Source organism: Furipterus horrens, unplaced genomic scaffold (assembly GCF_987537825.1).
Source record: "Furipterus horrens unplaced genomic scaffold, mFurHor1.1.pri manual_scaffold_8, whole genome shotgun sequence".
Classification (NCBI taxonomy): domain Eukaryota; kingdom Metazoa; phylum Chordata; class Mammalia; order Chiroptera; family Furipteridae; genus Furipterus; species Furipterus horrens.
Window position 1 is genome coordinate 24,634,314 of NW_028327178.1, and position 20,305 is coordinate 24,654,618.

The following is a 20,305-nucleotide window of genomic DNA, read 5'->3' on the forward strand; positions in this document are numbered from 1 at the left end:
AAGGTTAATGAATAAACAATTGTTCAACTGTATCTGCCCTTTGACTGAGTGTTTTAAAAAGGTAAATATTAAAAGGAAGATCATGAAGTCAGTGAAATTAGGGAGACATATTTGGTGTTGTAGAAGTACAATTCTCTGTCCACATTAGGAGGACCCCCTCAACAACAACAAAAAAGTAGCTATCCATAAGACAGAATAATTCTCTAAAAGATATTTACAATACTGATTATTTTTTCTCAACTTGCAGATTTTTTTCAGAACTTTCTTGATGTTTATTCACGAGTATACATGGATATATGCATATCCTTGTATATACATTTTTATCACTCATTAAACATTTAATAAATCTTCACTGATTGATTTGTGAAACTAAAATTAATATCTATATCTTCCCATTTTGCACAAATATCTTATGACAGTGTGGATTCAATAAAGATGTACCAAGGACTTTTTAACTATGCCCCATACTCAAGGTATGATGCTGAGAGGAGAGTACAGATGTATTAACTGATACACATGAAAAAGTAAATAAATCAAGATAATAATAGTATGTATGTGTTTATTGGGTTTATTAGTTTTGTTTGTTCTTTCATTCACTAGTCCAATTATTATTGCCAATTACATCTATTGAGATGACCTTTAAGTTTTCTTCCAAATCTAAGAATCCCTGATTGTATAATTTGGTTACTTCAAATTCATGAACTGACCTACGTTTGCCTTGAAATTTTTTTCTTTCTTGGTGGTATGTCTGATCCAAACAGCCTTAACAAAATAGGCCAGAGGACATAATTTATTTTGATATATCCCCTAAAACTCCTGGCAACATGCTATGGAAGCAAGTAATTTTCTTTCCATAGCTGCTTGCTAAGTGACATAAGTATTAATATGCACATGAATATACACACAAACAGGTATACATAAGTATACGTATCCTCTAAATGGTCAATATCTCACAAATATTTTCTATTTTGTCATAGATTCAGTTACTTATCTCAAATATTCTCTTACTAAACCATGGGATAAAATATCATCCAGGGCATTTTGAAGTGCACAACTTAATTTAGCATATTAATATGACTATTTTTATTCAAGAGATTTTTTTTAAAAATTTGGTCTCATTAAAGTGTAAATTCATTGTTTGTTATCTCTTTGTTTTTATTTACCAGGGAGGACAACACATAAGTGAATCTCTGATTATCAGTCTATTCTTGGTCCCAGCTCCAACACAATTCCTACCTCTGAAGCAAGGTGGGCACAGGAACTTCACACTTCTCATTGGGCACTCGTTTCTCTTGTGTTTCTGCCTCTTTCCCGCCTATTCCAAATTCTCCATATTTTCAGTTAAAATTACGGAAGAAGTTAGTCTCAACAGCTTATTTAATTGCCATTAACCCTAGTTGGCAGAGTCATTTATGACTGAACATGATATTGTTCATCTTGCAAAATCTGGCCCTGTTACTTTTGAATCACAAAGGCATGTGATTCTGATTCAATTGATTCAATCAATGTCTATTTCTGCTTGTAGAGCTCTTCAGTACTTACTTCACAAGCACTGGTCTTTGGATAGGGTAGTTCATAAAGAAAGATACGGAGAATAACTTGGCTAGTTGTAGGTGCTAATGTGCCTGAGACAGTTCCAGTTTGCATCTGCTCCTCTGCTCTCCCAGTTGCCCAGCTCACTGATTCTTTCTTAAATGCTCTCTCCTTCATATCATTGGCTGCCATCATTCCACATGCATAGTTTCAAGGATGCTCCTGTCTAACATGATCCATGAGGACAAACATAAACGCAATCATCGCCTTCCAGCAGGGAGGCAATTCAAAGACATCTCTGTTTACTTTATCCACGGGGAATATGACAAGTTCCTTTAAATGCTGTTTGTCTTGGAATCCACGGTCTCCATATGTTGTATACTTCTCCTCTAATTCCATCATAATTCCACCCAGATGTTGCCAGATTATTATTGATAAGCTATGGGCTGCATAGAAACTTTAGCTATCAATGCAAAATCTTTCGTGTAGTAAAAAAAGGATTAATTATGAACAATAGCAATTATAACTGGATACAGATAAAAGAAATATTCTTCATTTATACTACATATCACAACACATTGGCTAGCATTTTTTAACTTCCCCCAAGGTATTTCTATAATCTTTGACCTAATACAGAACTCCAATTGGCCAGAACTCTTAGACCAATGGTGTAAGAAAACTACTTGGTCATCAAGAATCCAGGATCTGGCTGGTCTTGCCTGTGAATGCAGTAATAGACTGCTATTAATGTTATCATTGCACCTCTACAGGGGGTTGCTTAAGTCCCAAATTGACCTGGTACCAAAATTTCTAATATATTTGCATCATAACACTTTTGTCACCTATGTTATGGAATTAAGGCGTTATGATGGGCTAACATTAAGTTTCAGTTTCTAACTCAATGAAACACTGTGTTTTCCCTGAGTTGAGATATCCTTCTTTTGGTCTTTTGGCTTTTGATCCTCTATAAGGAACAGAAAATAAGAATTTTGAGAGTTATCCTTTATAATCATGAGAGCTTCAAGCTGGCAGTTCTAAACCATGGTTTCAAAACTCAAGTGTTGCTACAGGGAAAGAAACTGGCAAATAACAGATGATTTTTCATATCTGAGACCATATCTTGGAAGATAAGATCATCAGGGAAGAGGTACTCATCTTTTCAGCAAGGAATCTCCAATAGTCTGCTTTGTTGTTATGTTTTAAATTTTATATTTTATAATGACAGTGCCTGTGTATGACAGGCTACACCACTAGTGAATTCCATCCAGATCAAGGTACTTCTAAAACATATACTGTGGGTTGCTAATCCTAATACTCACTTTATTATCCTAAATTATCCAAATAATTCTACTTCTGTTCAGGCACCTGCACCTTAGGGAAAATAACACTATTCCAAGTTATTTACCTAAGCATGGTAATTTCATTACCCTTGCCAATGATTGGTTTAGGGGTGGCATATAACCTAATAGATAGCTCTGTTGAGGAACTTTGGAGAAAAAAAAATCTTACTCTTAAAAAAAGAGACAGGAAACAAACTATGTTTTCTTTGGTTAGATGCTATTTTGTTGATGGGATATATGTAAATTAATCAGTACTTTGATATTCAAATGAAGGTAACTGACTTCACTTACAAAAAAATACTGAGGGTGAGACCTTTCTGGCAAGTACACTGCCCTCTTGGAGATGTGCCCAAAGTGTGGGCAAACAAAGAGGAAGAAATAATTAACTCTCCCTTGTGGAGTTGAGACATGCTCAAAAGAAGGTGATTTTTAAAAATAGGAATTAGTACTGGCTGGTGTGGCTCAGTGGATTGAATGCTGGCCTGCAAACCAAAGGGTAGCCGGTTTGATTCCCAGTCAGGGGCACATGCCTGGGTTGTGGGCCAGGTCCCCATTTAGGGGTGTGTGAGAGGCAACCACACACTGATGTTTCTCTCCCTGTCTTTGTCCCTCCCTTCCCCTCTTTCTAAAAATAAGTATATAAAATCTTAAAAAATGATAAAATATTTTTAAAAATAGGAATGGATAGATGAATAGAAGTTCATCAAGGGCAAGTATGGCAGGAAGAGTTGATCCAGGTAGAAGGAATAGAACATTCAGGGACACAGAAGCTTCAAAGTACATACCATATAAGAGAAGGATTTTTTTTGTGTGTGTAAATTATTTAAGGGAAGTAGTGAGGAAATGAAGTTAGAAAAATTGATCAAGGCCAGGACTAGGGGTCATTTCCTCAATTGCTTTAAGGAGTAGGAAATTCTTATGCAACTGATGAGGAGCTAATGATTACATGTTTAAATTCACATTTAAAACATGTTTTTAAGAGGATGGATAGAAAATTTAGATTTAGGAAGCAGAGAAAGCCATCAGCAGGCAATTAAAGTACTATAAAATAAGTTAAGCGAAGTAAGGGAATTAATAAAAGACATGGTTGAACTTAATTTGTGACCCTTTCCTTTCAGGGAATTTCATATCCTACACCTGACCCAATGCAATGTAGATGTGAAATCTGCCTTCATTCTGCCAATTTTGATGGCAAGTCTTTCTATAAATATTTAATGATTTAACCTAGGACTACTAACTCTATTTTTGTAATCCTTCCGCTAGTCTTATAGAACAACATCAACTATCTTTATGTTGTTTCCTTCTTTCCTAAATGACATTGAAAAATTCTGCCAAAGGCATAAAATCATCATTAAAAAAATTCGGTTGGCCCATCTGTTGCAGAAGGGCCACCTTTCCCTGAAGACCGCGAGCACATTTTCCTCCCTCTCCAGCAGTCAGTATTGCTTCTAACTCCCCCCAATAGAGTCTGTGAGAGAATCTCAACTTCCTTCTCAACCTTTTTGGTCTCTCCCTCTAAAACATGAAGGAGACTTATGGTTTACATGTGGAAAAGGCTTCTCATCACACCAATATTTCTCTCAAGTTTGGTATAACTTAGTCATTTAGACTCTCAAAATATGCATCACATCTTCTCTATCCTGGGCCTTGCATGTGATTTGCTCTCTACATCAGCTTCTCCACCAGGACCTTCTGTGACCCATTGAGCAGTGCCCCCTTAGTCCTGGGCAAGAGGAACCATGAGCCTGGACCCAGCGCTGGAGAAGTCTCTTCTGACCCTCCTCTCATATGTGCCTTCACATAGTGCTTGATGTTCATAAGCCTATACAGATGTGCTCACCTGAAGCTGCTATTCCTCTTCTAGACCACATTCTGAATTCTCAGGACCTTGGAATTCTTTGCTAAAATGGCTCCAAGCCAACTTCTAAGGAAGGCCTGTGCGGAATGTTTTCCAAGTCTTCTGAGGAAGTGGCCAAGGTATAGCCAAAGGGAAACTATTTACAACAGGTGTAGATGGAGTTTGATATGCAGTTTTGAGTGCCCACACACAGGCATACCTGCATTTCTGGACACAGTCAGGGATAGGAAGAGAAAGAATGGTCAGTTCTCCCCACACTGTCACGTTTCTGGCCCAGAGCACCAAAGACACAAAGAACTCTTAAATTCAAATGTACCCTTTCCGGTTGTTATGAAGATATCTTTTTCAAAGTAAGAGGATCAAGTATAATTTCATACTTTGTTGGCTTGACATAAAAATTTAAATATTTAAGCATATGTTATGTGGATCTCTATTTGTACTTTCGCCCCAGGAACTACACATGTTAGGCAGAACAGATGATGAGGGATGATTTGATGGATCCTAGATAGCTTTCTTGTTCTAAAATGTTCCTCTATAGCCAGTTGCTATGGCTGAAATACCATCATCATTGTTCCTTGTACAAATATGCAAGTTCACCTGAGGGTATCGCTTCTGTGGGATTGACATTTTCAAATTCTCTCCAGATGGTAGGTTTGGAGAGCAGATTTTAATAAGTGGAAGATGAAAATGCTATGAAAACAGATGATAACCATGTGAGTCTGAGAAACATTTAAGGGAAACTATAGAGGAAGGGACAGTAAAGGGGACACACAGAGTGACTGTACAATTTAGTGAGCTTCCTGAGGTGCCAGTGTCCAAAGTCTTGGGAAGTTTAATTGCATCACATCAACACCCCTGACCATTGAATCTCATGTGCATTTTGTCATATTTTGTTGCAGACCTGGTCCAGGGCTAGTGCTTTTTTTCTGAACTCATGGTGAGGTGAAACAGATGGGACATGTACTGCACACAATGCCATTCCTGGCACTGGCTGGTGACATGGCCTTAGAAATAGAACTCTCTGCCTCCCATTTCATGTTCTCTAGGGTAGAAATAATAATTCCTGACAAATCTCACTCATAAAGTATATTCTGATTGGCTCGACCTGTTTTCTGTTTGTTTTATTTTTGTGAGTCTCAGTGAGAATGAACTTAAAGGGTTCAATAAAGGAAAATGTCTTGTACATGAATAGGCTGTTAGCATCCTTTTGTGTCTGACCTTGCCTTGCTTTTCTCATTGCTGTAGCGTTTTTGTGTTGTGTGTGTGTATGTGTGAGGCAACCTTGGTTTTCTAATCATGATACAGGCACGGGCAATAGGAATACTATATATCAATGGGTTGAGGTTGCTGTATTGCTATGGTTTGACTCAAGAAAGAACACTTAAGTGTATTTCCACCATTCCCAAGAAGAGAGTGCATAGAAACAGGGTTAAATTTTTTCCATCAAAAGCCAAGTCTCTGATTCTTTTTCCTTGACAAGCTGAAAGGTGGATACCATTCTCGGATAAATATATCCTCCTAAACACTGAGTAACATTCATTATTTCTCCTTAGGTAAAATATCTGATATCAGAACCACTGGTGGAGAAAGAACATTGGGGTGCTGTTTGTCACCATTTAGATTGTAGCAGTCAGGGAAGCTATATATACCTTGAAAAGATAAACGGGTCAAACTAGTACCTGAAAATAGCCAGAAGTTGGGAAGTCCCATTATAGGATGTTGTAAAGTGCCACTCAAACAGAGGAAAAGAGAAGAGAAATCAACCAGAGAGAAAAACAGAAATGCTGCTGATTACTTTGCTCTCATATAAATCATTCTGTGTGGAGCTTTGTTGGTATTGCAGTTTTGAATGTGTGTGCAATGCTGGGAACCTCTGGTAGCATCTGATTAGAAACGTGCAGTTGTCGGTGCATTTCTACTCTTTAAAAATATGAAGTGATAAAATATCAAAGTCAATATTTTTGACAATCTTCTCTGCCCTTTGCAATCTCGCATCCCTCCAGGGGCCTGAAGTCTGCTGGTCCTGGAGCAGATCCATGTGTGACTGCCAACAAAGCCTCTCTGCAGAGAGGCTGAGTGTTTGATTCCACATTGAGCAGACAAACATGCTCCCTTGTGTTCTCCCCAGTGAGTGGAGGAAACTCCAAAGGCAGGCGTGGTAAGGAAGCACCAGGTTCTGCTCTAATGAAGCAAAAGTTTCTGGTAATGAAGCGAAGTTTCTGTTGTAATTTTGTTTCCTTATTTTGTTTTATTTTTCTTCCTCTATTTTTATTTTCCTTTTTGAGAAAACTGAATACAAAATTTTAAATGTTTTGAAGAAAATGATGAAAGAATTACTTAGTGCTTGAAACATTGTTGTTGAGGAAATCCTGCAAAATTCAGTGGAATAAAATTTGTCCCTGATGATAACACTTTTAGTAGATTTTTGTTTCCTTATGCTATCTAAGTATTTATTCTAAAGCCTGGCTATTCTATCAGTGATCTTATATCAGATACACTCTCAGGAAATTTTTGAGTTCTCACTTACTTGTTTTGTTTCCTTTATTTATTTTCCACTGTTGCTATTCCCTCGATGTGCTTTTGTTTTATATATTTGAAATATTAACCATTCATAAAAGTTTTAGGATCCTTACTGTTTTCTGCACTCTGGGATCCTTACATGATCTGGAAGGAGGTTGGATCTATGATGTAGAACTATAACTCTGGCTGTCTATTACAGTTTAGGCCAATTTTGAGTTCAGACTTTGTTAAGTCTATACATGTTTCCAGGACAAATCACTGGGATTCTAGGCCTGTATGCCTATTTCAGGGCTCAAGAATCTAATTTTATCATGTCCTCTAAGTAATTATGATGTAGGTGATGCATATACCAAGCATGCTGGCCTGTTCCTTAGTGAGTCATCCAAGATCCTTCACAAGTAACTGTTCAATGCAAGGATAGTCTTCAAAATTCCAAACTGCACCAAAGTTTTTGTTCTCAAATATTCCTAATACTTTTATTTATAATAAGCTTTCAACTCAAATATTCAACCACGATGGATACAAACAAAGTGTACATCCACCTAATGGAATACTACTCAGCAATAACAAACCAAACCATGGATATGTGAAACAATGTGGTCGGATCTTTAAAACAGCGTGATGAATTAAAGATGCCAGGTACAGAAATGTATGTTGCGTATGATTACAATTATATCATCTGTAGAAAATGAAAACTCTGTGCAATGAGATCTGTATTTGCCTGACACAGGAAGTTCAGGGAGGAGTGAGTGTATTTGAAGGTACACAGGAAAATGTTGGTATTGATGGAAATGTTATTAATTGTGATGATAATTAAATACATGTGTATAGTTGTCAAAACTCAACAAAATGTACACTTACACATGCATTTTATTGTATCTACCTTTTACCTCCATTATGTTAAGTTGGATTTCCTGTAAATGAGTAGAATTCAAATTCATTGAATTAACTGACAATAACTCTAAATCAAAATTTTATTATATAAATATACACTATGTCAATAAAATCTTCTATCCAGGGCTGTCTATATAATACTGACCTTAAAGGAGTAAGGGAAGTTCAAAGCCATTTATGAAGTTAGTCAAGAACAAAAGGTTTGGTAAAACTTAAGACTAGAACATAGTACAATAAATTTGTCCTTAGAACTCAGGTGTGTGTGTGCATGTGTGCTAGAAATATAAGAAATTTGGTAATGAAATGTGGGATATGGGAGTTACAAACTAAAAAAGGGCTAGGGAAAAAAGATGATCAAAGAAAAATAAAAGAAAGTATGTTTTGAATTGAGGAACACAATTTGAAGATCCCAATTTTACCCATTGTGTAGCCATTTAGATTCTATTATCAATGTTTAATTTAACTAATAAAATCAAAGCTCAAATGTCATATGACTAGTGGATAAAATTTTTGACTACATAGTAGTAAGTAATTTTGTAAGTATAGTTTTGATAGGAAGTACAGATATGAATATAATGGCACATAATTTGAAACTCAGAACTTTTTTTGACTGAAAGTAAAGAGTTTTAGATAGCAGTTGAAGAAACTGGATTATCAGCTTTCTGGTGGTTAGTTTTGCTTATTAATAACTTTAATTACATATTCACAACTTTCTATTCATTGATCTCTAACTAATATTTCTCAAAATGTGCTCTGTCTGCACCACAGCTGCAGAGAATCACATATGTGTTAAAATCGGGATTCCAGAGGTTCCCTCAAGCGTACTGACCTGAAATCTTGGTGAGTTTTCTGTGTGAGCATCAAGAAGAACTCATTATTGATCTGTGGGTACCCTAAAATTTGAGAACCCCAGTTAAGATTGCATCCATTTAAATCCTGAGGGTATTTTGTCAAGTTCTTCAGCCCATCTTATAAAAGTTAAATCCTAGTCTCAGTCATTTAATTCATTCAATTTTCTGTAAAAGAAATGTGAAAAAAAGATAAAGGAACCCCAGGAAGAATACTTGAGGGGCCCCTACAGGAAGTGAATGACATTATAATTTAATCTCGAGGCATGAAATAACCTCAGGTAAAGGGTAAATGAGAGTTTTATGGTTCTTGAAACTGAAAAACAATGTGAACGGGAAATTATGTATATAGTGTATGTACTTGTATGTAAAACATATATAGGCACAGTAGGTTTACAGCTCTGAGAGACATTCTTCTGAGGTAGTAAAGCTGTTGTATTAATCATAAACTGCATGTATTTTTCCATATGAATAGCTATAGACCTACTTTTGTCCACCCCTGTATATAACATACATACTCATTAAAAAAATAAAATTTATCCAACAATTGCCTAATGAACAGCAGTATTGATGGATTCACTTCAATTTTAGCTATTTCTCACCATTATCTATTGCCTCATTTGAGATTAGTATTGTGAGAAATTTTTAGAATGATGTTAAAACCAAAGGAGGATATACTCCATTTAATGAGACCAACTAGTATACATGTCTTTAAAAAAAACAATAAAAGTTATATCCAAAAATCTATAGAACTCTGTAACTATTATACAAATAGAGAAGGGATAAAACATATGTCAAAATACTTGAGGATAACTTTTTCTAGAGAAAATAAGAGATAACCTGTTCTTTAAGGTTGGGTAGGATTCAAACCAAGCTATATGTGATGACTATTACTACGAAATGGGCAGTATGAGCAAGTCATCGAATGCAGACTATGATACTGCTTCGGTGGGCTTTGAGGAGTAAGGATAGCATACATTAATGGGCCATTATATTGGGGTTAAAATAGTACATAGAACTGAACTGCCAAATTTTTTAATTTATTGGAGAAATAAGTCATTAACATCCCCAACAATGATGAACAATTAACAGTCATTTGCAAAGTAAGATTATTTTGGGGAGAAAATCTTTAAGTTATCAAGGCTAGAGCTGAATTTAGGAAAAAAATGTGTGAGTAGGAAACAAACAAACAAAAATTCTGGAGGGCAAACCATATAGACACTGGGAAAAAAATAAAAATAAAACATATCCTGCAGATACAGACAGGGCCTCTTTTGTAAGGTGTCCTGGGGGTCCTATTAAGTTTTTACTTATCCATTAAGTCAGAAGAAGCACTGAAGGTTTTTCATCAGAAACTAAACTCCATAGATTTGTATTATGGAAAAAGCAATTTTGCCATAGTGTGGGAGGTAAATTAGAGAGACCCAAGTGAAGTTATTTGGGACAGCTAGAAAAGTAATGTGACAGCCTATTTCATATCAAAAATGGCAATAATTTCTCTTGGATGGAAGAGAACACAAAGGAGGTTTTGCAGGAATGGAGAGGAGTTAGTGAAAAAGCCACCTCACCCAGTAAGACTCTTATGTAATCCTTATGCTGCCCTCTTTTTTAGAAAAAATATTATTTTCCAATTACAGTTGGCATATTATATTAATTTCAGGTATACAACATAAACCTTACCTCATTTCTTCCTCTTTTGAGAGAAGAGTATAGGAATATACAATAAATAAGTATATTTTTCCTTTGTTTCTTAATTTGTTGTACTATTAATTCTCTGGTACTGTGTGTATTTGTAGGCTTTGTGTGTGTGTGTGTGTGTGTGTGTGTGTGTGTGTGTGTGAGAGAGAGAGAGAGAGAGAGAGAGAGAGAGGAGAGAGAGAGAGAGAGAGAGAGAGAGAGAGAGAGAGAGAGAGAGAGAGATGAGATGGGGTAGGGATGCCTGCTCCCCAAAGAGGATTATTTTCCTGGACTGGTGTAACATCTTCTTGGCTAAACAGAGATTCCTGTCCAACTTTGTTAATAAAAATTAACGTAAATTTCCTAGCTTCCTACAGGAGGGCCTTTTAAACATTCTGTCAGGGGCTTGCAGAGGAAGTCTGGCAACAAGTCAGTCAAGAAGCAGCAAGAACTGGCAGCAGAGTCTACAAGCACTTTTAAAATATACATTTATGTTTACATTTATACACTTTTTCATCTGTCTGCCAATCCTAGCCAGCTCTCATCTGAATTTGTGTCCAAGGCCTCTCCACAGACAGTCTCTTTTCCCACGCTCCCCTCAGTCTTCCCTCACCACCCCGACATGCTCATGCCCCCCCCACAGTCTTCCCAGTGCTGGAGACCTGTGCAGTATTATTTTCCGCATAATGAAATCTGGAGTGACATTAATATAAGAGTAATTTTATAGAAGGGAATGGGCCGGGCTGCTAGTTTCTACCTGCTGTGTTTTGATGATAGACATCGGGATGTCACCATCTGTGTAATGAAATTTCACCTCCGTGATGGTTCAGATGATCACACGTTCCTCCCAGCTGGCTCTGGGAATCTAGTTATTTATTTATTTATTTATTTACAGATTTATTTATCTGCAAACAGCACTGTAGGCCTGTTTACAGGTGAAGAGGGTTTTAAGTACATTAAGCCAAGTAAAGGAGAAGTGAATCTAAACAGTTGCTATTGCCCCATAAATGCATGGATCGTGAGGTGAGTTACTGTTTCCAGTCCTGGACAGAAGGTTTTCTTATATGTTGACTCCCATAGTTCTCTAGTGGGAACATATCAGATTGATGTATTAATGTCAGGTGACCAGGTGACTATAAAATTGAAGTAGAAAAAATGCATTAAGTGTTTATTATATAGGTGTTTATTACATAGATGTTTATAAATTATCTCATTTAATTTCTAAACAATGCTGTCAGGATACAATGCATTAGCAGATCTAAATCTCCTGTAGCCAATTATAAGACACAATGTACAGTATTTGCCCAATGCAGATGCTCTTACCCATTGAAGCAATCACGTGAGACTCAGAAAGGATAATTAACTTATCCAGATGACCCAAGGATAAAATGTGTTTTAACTCACATCTGTCTGTCTCTCAATTGTGTGCTCTCTTCATTTTTCCAAATTGTCTCCCAAGCACTGAGGCCAATTTGGGGCTGGTAAGTTGGACTCAGTGGAGAGCATCTTGGATATGTCCAAGTGTCCTAATATGATTTGAGATGTTCAAGTTGTGATACCGACTCTCTGTGTCTCCAGTTATCAGCAATTACCTAGAATTTGCTTGTTTTCTATTTTCTGAATGTCTAGCTGAGACAATGTCATTTTAAAAAAATCAGGAAGACAGGAGAAAGAATAAATATCAATATGTAATCCTTTCAGTTAGCTTGTCAATTAATTATTCTAGTGTATTATAAATCCATTTTTTGTAAGATTTCTTAAATCTACATTTCAGATAATATCCAGAAGCTGAGTTCATAATTCTAATAATCAATTGCTAAATATTTTGGCTGGTTTGATCTTCTATTCTCTTTTTAAAATAAAAAAAAAATGCTGGTAATAGTATTTCATGATTATTCGGAGTTGTACCCTTCTTATTTCTAATCTAAAAATCTTTAAAGATTCAAAACTCTGTCTCAACCTTTTTCAATTGTTATGAATTCTTTAACTTTGAGGTATAAAAAAATAAATAATAACAGTACTTAAATCCTCAAAATTTTAAATTATTTTAAGTATGTTATAATTTTTATTCACTATAGTTCTATGACTACTTGAGTATGAAATAAAAGGGTAGAATTAGTATTGTTTTCTTTGTAAAATCCAAAGTCTCTTTACTTATGTAATGGCCTCTGGAAATATGGAAGCCAGATGAAAGTTTTATATTACGTCCTGGCAAAATCCTGAAAACTTTAGATAACTTTATTAAGTGCAACTGGCAATTGAGCCCCTCGATAATGTCATATTTTTTCATCCCCCCTTCATTCCTTCTGCATAGTCTCTTTTTGTCATGCCTTGCTTTATATCCCATTCTATATACTTGTCTGACACCCCAATTTTATTGAAAAACCCTTAAAAGTTAAGGACTACTTTTACCTATTTTAAATTTTACAGGGATACCTAGCACAATGCACTGAAAAATCAGGGACTCTGTTTATATAAGTTCAATAACCCTCTTTTGACCAGTATTAAAGCTAATAGAGTTGCCTTAGTTACATATTTTGGGAGTTCACCTATTAGAACCCAGATTTTCTTAAGGGCTCTTAATGATTTATGTCATTTTTTTTGTTGTTGTTCTCAGATTCTCTTGCATTGAGCCTTAAACCTTTTCTCATTGCCTGAGTAAGGAGTCTCTGAGGCAGGGATTTCAAGAGATAATTCTTGATCACTAGTTTATGTGGGCTGAAGGAAGAATCAAATAACTTAATACCTGGACAGATGGCCCAAGAGTCACTGGAATGTGAAACCAGTATGTTTTATTGGCGGTAAGCTCATGGTTATACACTTTGGAATAAAAAATAAAATAAAATAAAACCCAGAGGTATAGGGTTGTTTATCAATAGAGGGTAAGGATAGAGGTGAGGGACAAGTTTATTTTCTTGACATCTTCCATCTGGGTCTTGAGGAAAAAATAACCCTGCTGACTAGAGATTAGCATACTTCTCTTAAAAATATTTTTTTCACTGTCCTAAAAGCTATTGCCTCCAGAATCACACATTATACTTTATTCTATTTAGTCTTGTCTTCATATCAAACCTAACTTGCATTTCAGAATAAGCAAAAGACCATTAATTGAGGTACTATTCTGTGACTATGAAATGAGATAAAGGAGTCAAAACTGGAGGTTCCTCATTAACTTGCTATGAAGTTAGAAACAAGACCCCATTTTCACAGGTCTCAAATCACTGAGAGTTTGAGTTCGTGCCAAGTGTGTTAGCTTTAAGAATAATATAGTCACTTTTCCACTGCTTTGATTCTACAATTCAGGCAGAAGAATGCAGTCAGATTCAGTAAACTAGGAGTACAGGAAATATTTTTTTTTTTTTAAGTCTCCAGTTAATGTTATATTAAATCATGAGAAACTCAAAGTTTTTCCACTAAGATTAGGAACTAAGGAGGAATGTCTCCTCTCACTATTCATTTTTATACTGGAATTACTAGCCAATTCAATAAGTCAAGAAAAGGAAATAAAAGGTATACAGATTGGGAAGGAAGAAATAAAACTATCTTTGTCCACAGATGATATGACCATCTATGTAGAAAACATGAAAAAATGATCAAAGAAAAACCTCTTGGAAATAATAAGCAATTATAGCAAGGTTATAGGATACAAAGTTTCTATATACCTCTTTCTTATATATCAGCAACAAACTAGTGGAATGTGCAATTTAAAGTATAATACCATTTACATTAGTATCCCCCAAAGTGAAATACCTAGTTATAAATCTAACAAAGTATGGACAAGATTCATGTAAGAAGAACTATAAAACTCTAATAAACAAAATATAGACAAATTAAATAAACAAAGAAATAGTTTATATTCATGAATAGGAAGAGTCAATAGTGTCAAGATGACAGTTCTTCTCAACTTGATCAATAGATTCAATGTAATTATCATCAAAATTCCAGCAAGTTATTTGTGGACATTGGCAAACTGATTCTTAAGTTTAAAAGAAGAGACAAATGATCCAGTACCTGACTTCAAGTCTTACTATAAAACTGAAGTAATTGAGATAATGTGGTATTGGTGAAAGAATAAACAAATAGAAAATTCTAACTGAATACAGTGCCCTGAAATAGACCTACATCACTATAGTCAACTGATCTTTGACAAGAGAATGCGGCTTAGTAGAGCACAGACTTCTGTTCTCACCATTTTACTTTGTGTAGAATCTGTTCAGCCACCATTTGGTGATGTCCTCCTATTTTTCCAGGAATCTACTAATGACCAGAATGTCATAACTTCTATACACATGTGGATAAAATTAAATAAGGAAATAAATGGATTTACCAGGAGAAATAAAGGTCAACAACATATATGTTATCTGAAATTGCAAACTATATATTAAAACTTTTATAATTTATTTTTGTTTTAACATTTGTGTGTTCCTATTAAAAAGCCTTTTTTTCCTTTTCTTTATATATATTTTTTTATTTTAAAAATTGTATGTTTCATGTCTCTAAACTGGGACAGATGATCCCAAAACTTTGTCATGATGGAGCATCTTGAAAGTCAAAATTTTTTGGTGTTTGTCTGGATAATTAGATTTTCTGTGTGGGGGGGGCAAAAATGATACATTTATTTAGTTTACATGTTCACGGAGGCTACCACTGAAACAATGCTGTTCAAATAAGCAAGTACTGATTTTAGTAGCAACACAGTATACTTCTTAAATAGGATCCAAGCCTCCTGGGTTATGTTTGCAATTTTTTAATCTTGTAAACCAATGAGGAAGCAGCTAAAGGCCAATTTTAACCAATAATGTAAAACAAATTTCACTGAAAATACAGTTGAAATGAAACTGCTATGAGCACTACAAAAAGGACAGATGATATTCTCCAGGATTGATCATATGTTAAGCCACAAAACAAAATTTAATATATTTAAGAAAATTAAGATCATATCCAGCAATGGCATTAAACTAGATATAAATTAGAGAATAAAACTGGATAATTCACAAATATGTGGAGCTTAAACAACATGTTCCTGAACAACCAAAGGATCTAAGAAAAAATTAAAAGAGAAATCAAAAATATCTTGAGACAAATAAAATTAGAAATACAACATACCAAAACATACAGCAAAAGCAGTTCTGAAGGGACGTTCATAGCAATAAACACCTTTGTAAAAAAAAAAAAAAAAAAAAAAAAAAATTTCAAATAAACAACCTCAAAGCACTAGAAAAAGAACAAACAAAAACCAATGTTAGCTATAAGGAAAAATAAAGATTAGAGACAAAAACAATAATAAGAAAGATCAATGAAACCAAGTGCTATTGTTGTTGTGTTTTTTTTTTTTTGAAAAGATAACAAAATAGGCAAAGCTTTCCTAGACTTACAAAAAAAGAAGGAAAGAAAGAGGACTCAAAAAATAAAATTATAAATGAAAGTGGAGATATTAGAGCTGATACCACAAAAATACAAAAGATTTTAGAAGCCACTATGAACAGTTATGTGGCAACATATTGGATAGCCTAGAAGAAATTATTAAAGTTCTAGAAATTCAACATGCAAAATCTGAATTATGAAGAAATAGAAAATCTGAATAGATCAATTATTAATAAGGAGATTTAATTAGTAATCAAAAAACCTTTAAAAACAAAAAGCCCAGGACCAGATGCCTTCACAAGTGAATTCTACCAAATAGTTAAGAAATAGTAAGAAAAGAAAATTACAGACTAATATGTTAAAATCTTTAGTAAATGGGAAGCACATCACACATATGAGAAATATGAGTTAATTTACTTTTATTATCATTATTACTACACATGGACATAATTATAAATACAGCCCATATTTTCTCGGTAGTGAGTGTTCAATTAGGTTTATTGGCTATGTTGTGCTATCAAATCATAATTTCCTAAGTGTTTTTAGATTCAGTTTTCACCTATTTAGCATTAGTTGCCACTAGATTAAAAAAAAGTAATTAGATAGGTCAAATGTCCTGAATGTATTTTTATATTTTTTATATTTATCAACTACATGTACATATTAGTGACTTGGATTTCATTAATACTAATTTTATAACTATATATTCAAAATGGGCTATTACTTTGTGTGCTTCATTTCCCTTAAATCTCATAATTAATTCTACTAAGTGAATATAATTATTTTCATTTCACAGATAAGGAAAACGAGGCTTACTGGGGTTATTGTAAATGCCCCATGTCAAAGAGTTCATAACTAGCATAGGTAGGATTTGAATCTAAAAATGTAACTTCAGAAACAGCTCTTATGATTTACCATTATTTTAACTAGACATTATAGCTGCTCAAAATTTATTTCTGAATGAAGTAAGTGAATCAATGAATGGTTTTCTCAGCTTAGATCTGATAACCTTAGAGGTTTACAGTACTTCAGAAAGGAAAAAAATACCTGGATTTGTATTATGCAGATTGTATATCCAATAATTATCAGTCTTAAACATTCCATTCATCATTACATCGTTATCTCAAATTAAATGAGTTATAAGTCAACATCTTTCAAGATAATATTTGTTCCTTTTTTCTGTGTTCCCTGATTCAGTAAAAGATATCACTATTTACCCAGTTGCCTGCATTCAGTAACTAAAGCCTTCTCTTTTCCTCATTATTTATTTATAATCTATTTCTACATTATATAAATTTTGTGAGAAATTTCAATATTGACCATTTTATATGTTGGCTCCAACCATCACTCTCTCTCAACTGAATTAGCATAATAGATTCCTACTGGTCTTCATACTGATGCTAGAGTGTACGTACCTTCTACACACAGATTTGGTTATACCATATACATGCTTTAAACATTAAAAGTGTTTCTATTGACCAGAAGACAGAGCTCAAACTTCTTAATCTGGCCTACAAAGATCTTTCTCATTTCCTTTTACAACTCTCATTAGCCTCACTATTGCTTCCTCATACTTTGCACCACAGAAATGATTAGTTGCTCTTTCACAAATGGGAGAAGCTGCCAGTGGACCTCACAGCTCTTTCCCTTGTTTTTTTTCTTTTTTTGTTTGTTTGTTTGTTGTTTGTAATTTTTTTTTTTGTTTTGTTTAATGTTGTTGTGAAGGCTTCCTTTTTCAATATCTGGCCTAACTAATTCTTAAATGAAAGGACTGAGCTAAATAGTAATTTTCCCATAAACTTTCCAGACAGAAGTTCACTAAACTGTCTCCATAATCTCTTGAATCTATTGCTATTATGATACTATCTCGTTGTATTAACTGTTTATGTGTCTTAGTTCTCACTAAGTGTAATCAACTTGAAAACATGAGCCACTTCTTTTTTGTCTTTATGTCATCGGAATTTAGCATACCTGGCATGATTTTTATGCTCAATAAACTATTTCAAATAATGTAATAACTAAACAAATGGATGACCCCAAGGAAGGAAGCAAAGAAGAGAGGTGCGGAGAGAGGGAAGGAGGGGAAAAGTAAGAAAGGAAGAAAGATGTATGTCTTCTTACCCAAGAAGAATATAAGCACGTAATACAGTTGGTTTCAAAGATATGAGGATGGGATCAGAAGCACATGCTACTGTAAGATGCAAGTGTATTTTTAGAGAAAATAAATTTTAGTGTGTTTTTTGTATAGCAAACTGTAAACCTATCACCTCCCACTGTAAATCTGACCCTCCATGGAACAGATCTGTCCTGTAAATCTCAGTGTTTTTCATAAAATAGCATTCTATTCTTTAAAAGAATAAAATGCTCTAAACTTCAGTTCCAAAACTTCACTTTTCCAAAAAAAAACAAAAAAACAGGAATTATTAAAATTTATAGATTTGGCCATGGCAAATGGCATTTATGATTACCAGACTTAAAACAAAATAAAAAATATAACTTGTTGGGTTTTGCTTTCATGACAAATAGGCACTGACAAATACATCCTACATTACCATCCTTGATTGCTCTGATGGAACTCATTTTCATCTGTGTTCCTCTAATTACATGAAAATTGCATACTTTTTATGCATGACACATTTTGCACAGCTTTAGCAAAAGGTTGTGAAGAGAGCAAAAAAAAAAAAAAAAACATTTATCAGGTTTTCCTCTTTCAGAGCAGCAATTGATCATCTTCCCAGCAATCAATCTTGTTTTATGGGCCCACTTTTCTCCACTATTGTTGTAACCAAGTGGCAGCAGAAAGGCACTGTATGCAAAAAATATGGTGGAGGTTTTTAGGTGTTTTTTCTCTGCTTTTAATAGATGAGATTTAGGATACCCTTGCTTTCTAATGATGGTTCCCAAGTTGTTTTCTTTGCCCCTCACTCCCCTTTCTGCCAGGATTTGAAACTTTTCACCTTAGAAAGAATGATCAGGCTCCTAAGTATCCTGCCCAGCTCCTTATTTCTCATTGAAACTACTTTACATTTATAGAGGATATTTAACATTTTAGAGTACTTTCTTATCTTTTTTTTTTTTCATTTTACCTTCCTAATTAAATGGGATATATTTAGAGAAGATCATTTTAATTCACATTTTAAAGATTGGAAATTGAATGCTTATATGACTTGTGACTTGTTTAAATTGATGTGATTTATTTGTTTTAAATCTTGAAGTTGAATCAGAAGTCCTGTCTTCCAGTCCCAGCTTCTCCCAGGTTTGACTTCTCTTTATTGAAGACCTGGGAAAATAATTTTTCTGCTAATAATCCCTAAAATGCATACAAAGAATACATCAATAACGAATACCAAAGCAAATTACAGGCAATCAGTTGGGTGTTTCTTTTCCCATAATGTATTTCTGTTCTTTCTGAGAAAGAAGGCATTGGCATTCACAGGAAGCTCAGCATGATTGTATTTAACTCAAAAGGGATTGTGGAAGGCACCTCTCATCCCTTGAAAATAATTACAAATTATGCAATTTTTGTTTTACCCAACTAGATTGAAAATGCCTGGGGAATAGCCAAGCTGCCTGGCAAAGGGAGGCATTTGACGTTCAAGGCTTTGGAGCTGTGGGAGCAGCATTGCTTTTTAAACAGGTGCAGGCTCCTAAAGCTTTGCTCTCCTCCCTGTTTTGGACAAGCACTGCACCTGACGAAATGAACTTCGGGAGAACAAAGCCTCCATCTGGACCAAAGGAGAAGAGAGCTGGTCACTCATGGAGCAGCAGAGGACCAGAATCTACTTCTCTTTGAAGAGCTGGCATTCTTATCACCTGGCAAAATCTCAATTTACAAAGAGACTCTCAGAAAAGGGGGATCTCAAGGGTATTTGACTTTCATATCAAATCTATTTATTTTTCATCAGGTTTACTAAAACTGGTGATGTGTTCATTGTGAACCCTGATTGTATCTGAATATGAAGTACTGCTTTTAGGGCAGTTGTTCTCAACCTTCCTAATGCTGCGACCCTTTAATACAGTTCCTCATGTTGTGGTGACCCCCAACTATAAAATTATTTTTGTTGCTACTTCATAATTGTAATTTTGCTACTGTTATGAATCATAATGTAAATATCTGATATGCAGGATGTATTTTCATTGTTACAAATTGAACATAATTAAAGCATAGTGATTAATCACAAAAACAATATGTGATTATATATGTGTTTTCTGATGGTCTTAGGCAACCTCTGTGAAAGGGTCATTTGACCCCTAAAGGGGTTGCAACCCAC

The 20,305-nt window shown here is 34.7% G+C and overlaps 1 long non-coding RNA gene across 1 annotated transcript in view; it reads left to right on the plus strand.

Moving 5' to 3' along the window:
• The window catches only part of LOC150002636 (uncharacterized), a 147,517-nt gene extending 127,792 nt beyond the window's left edge, over positions 1-19,725 (plus strand). Inside the window, exon 4 of the long non-coding RNA XR_016512629.1 lies at positions 19,574-19,725. This is a non-coding gene — a long non-coding RNA (uncharacterized LOC150002636). The remainder of the gene's footprint in view (positions 1-19,573) is intronic.
• The last annotated feature ends 580 nt before the right edge of the window (positions 19,726-20,305 follow it).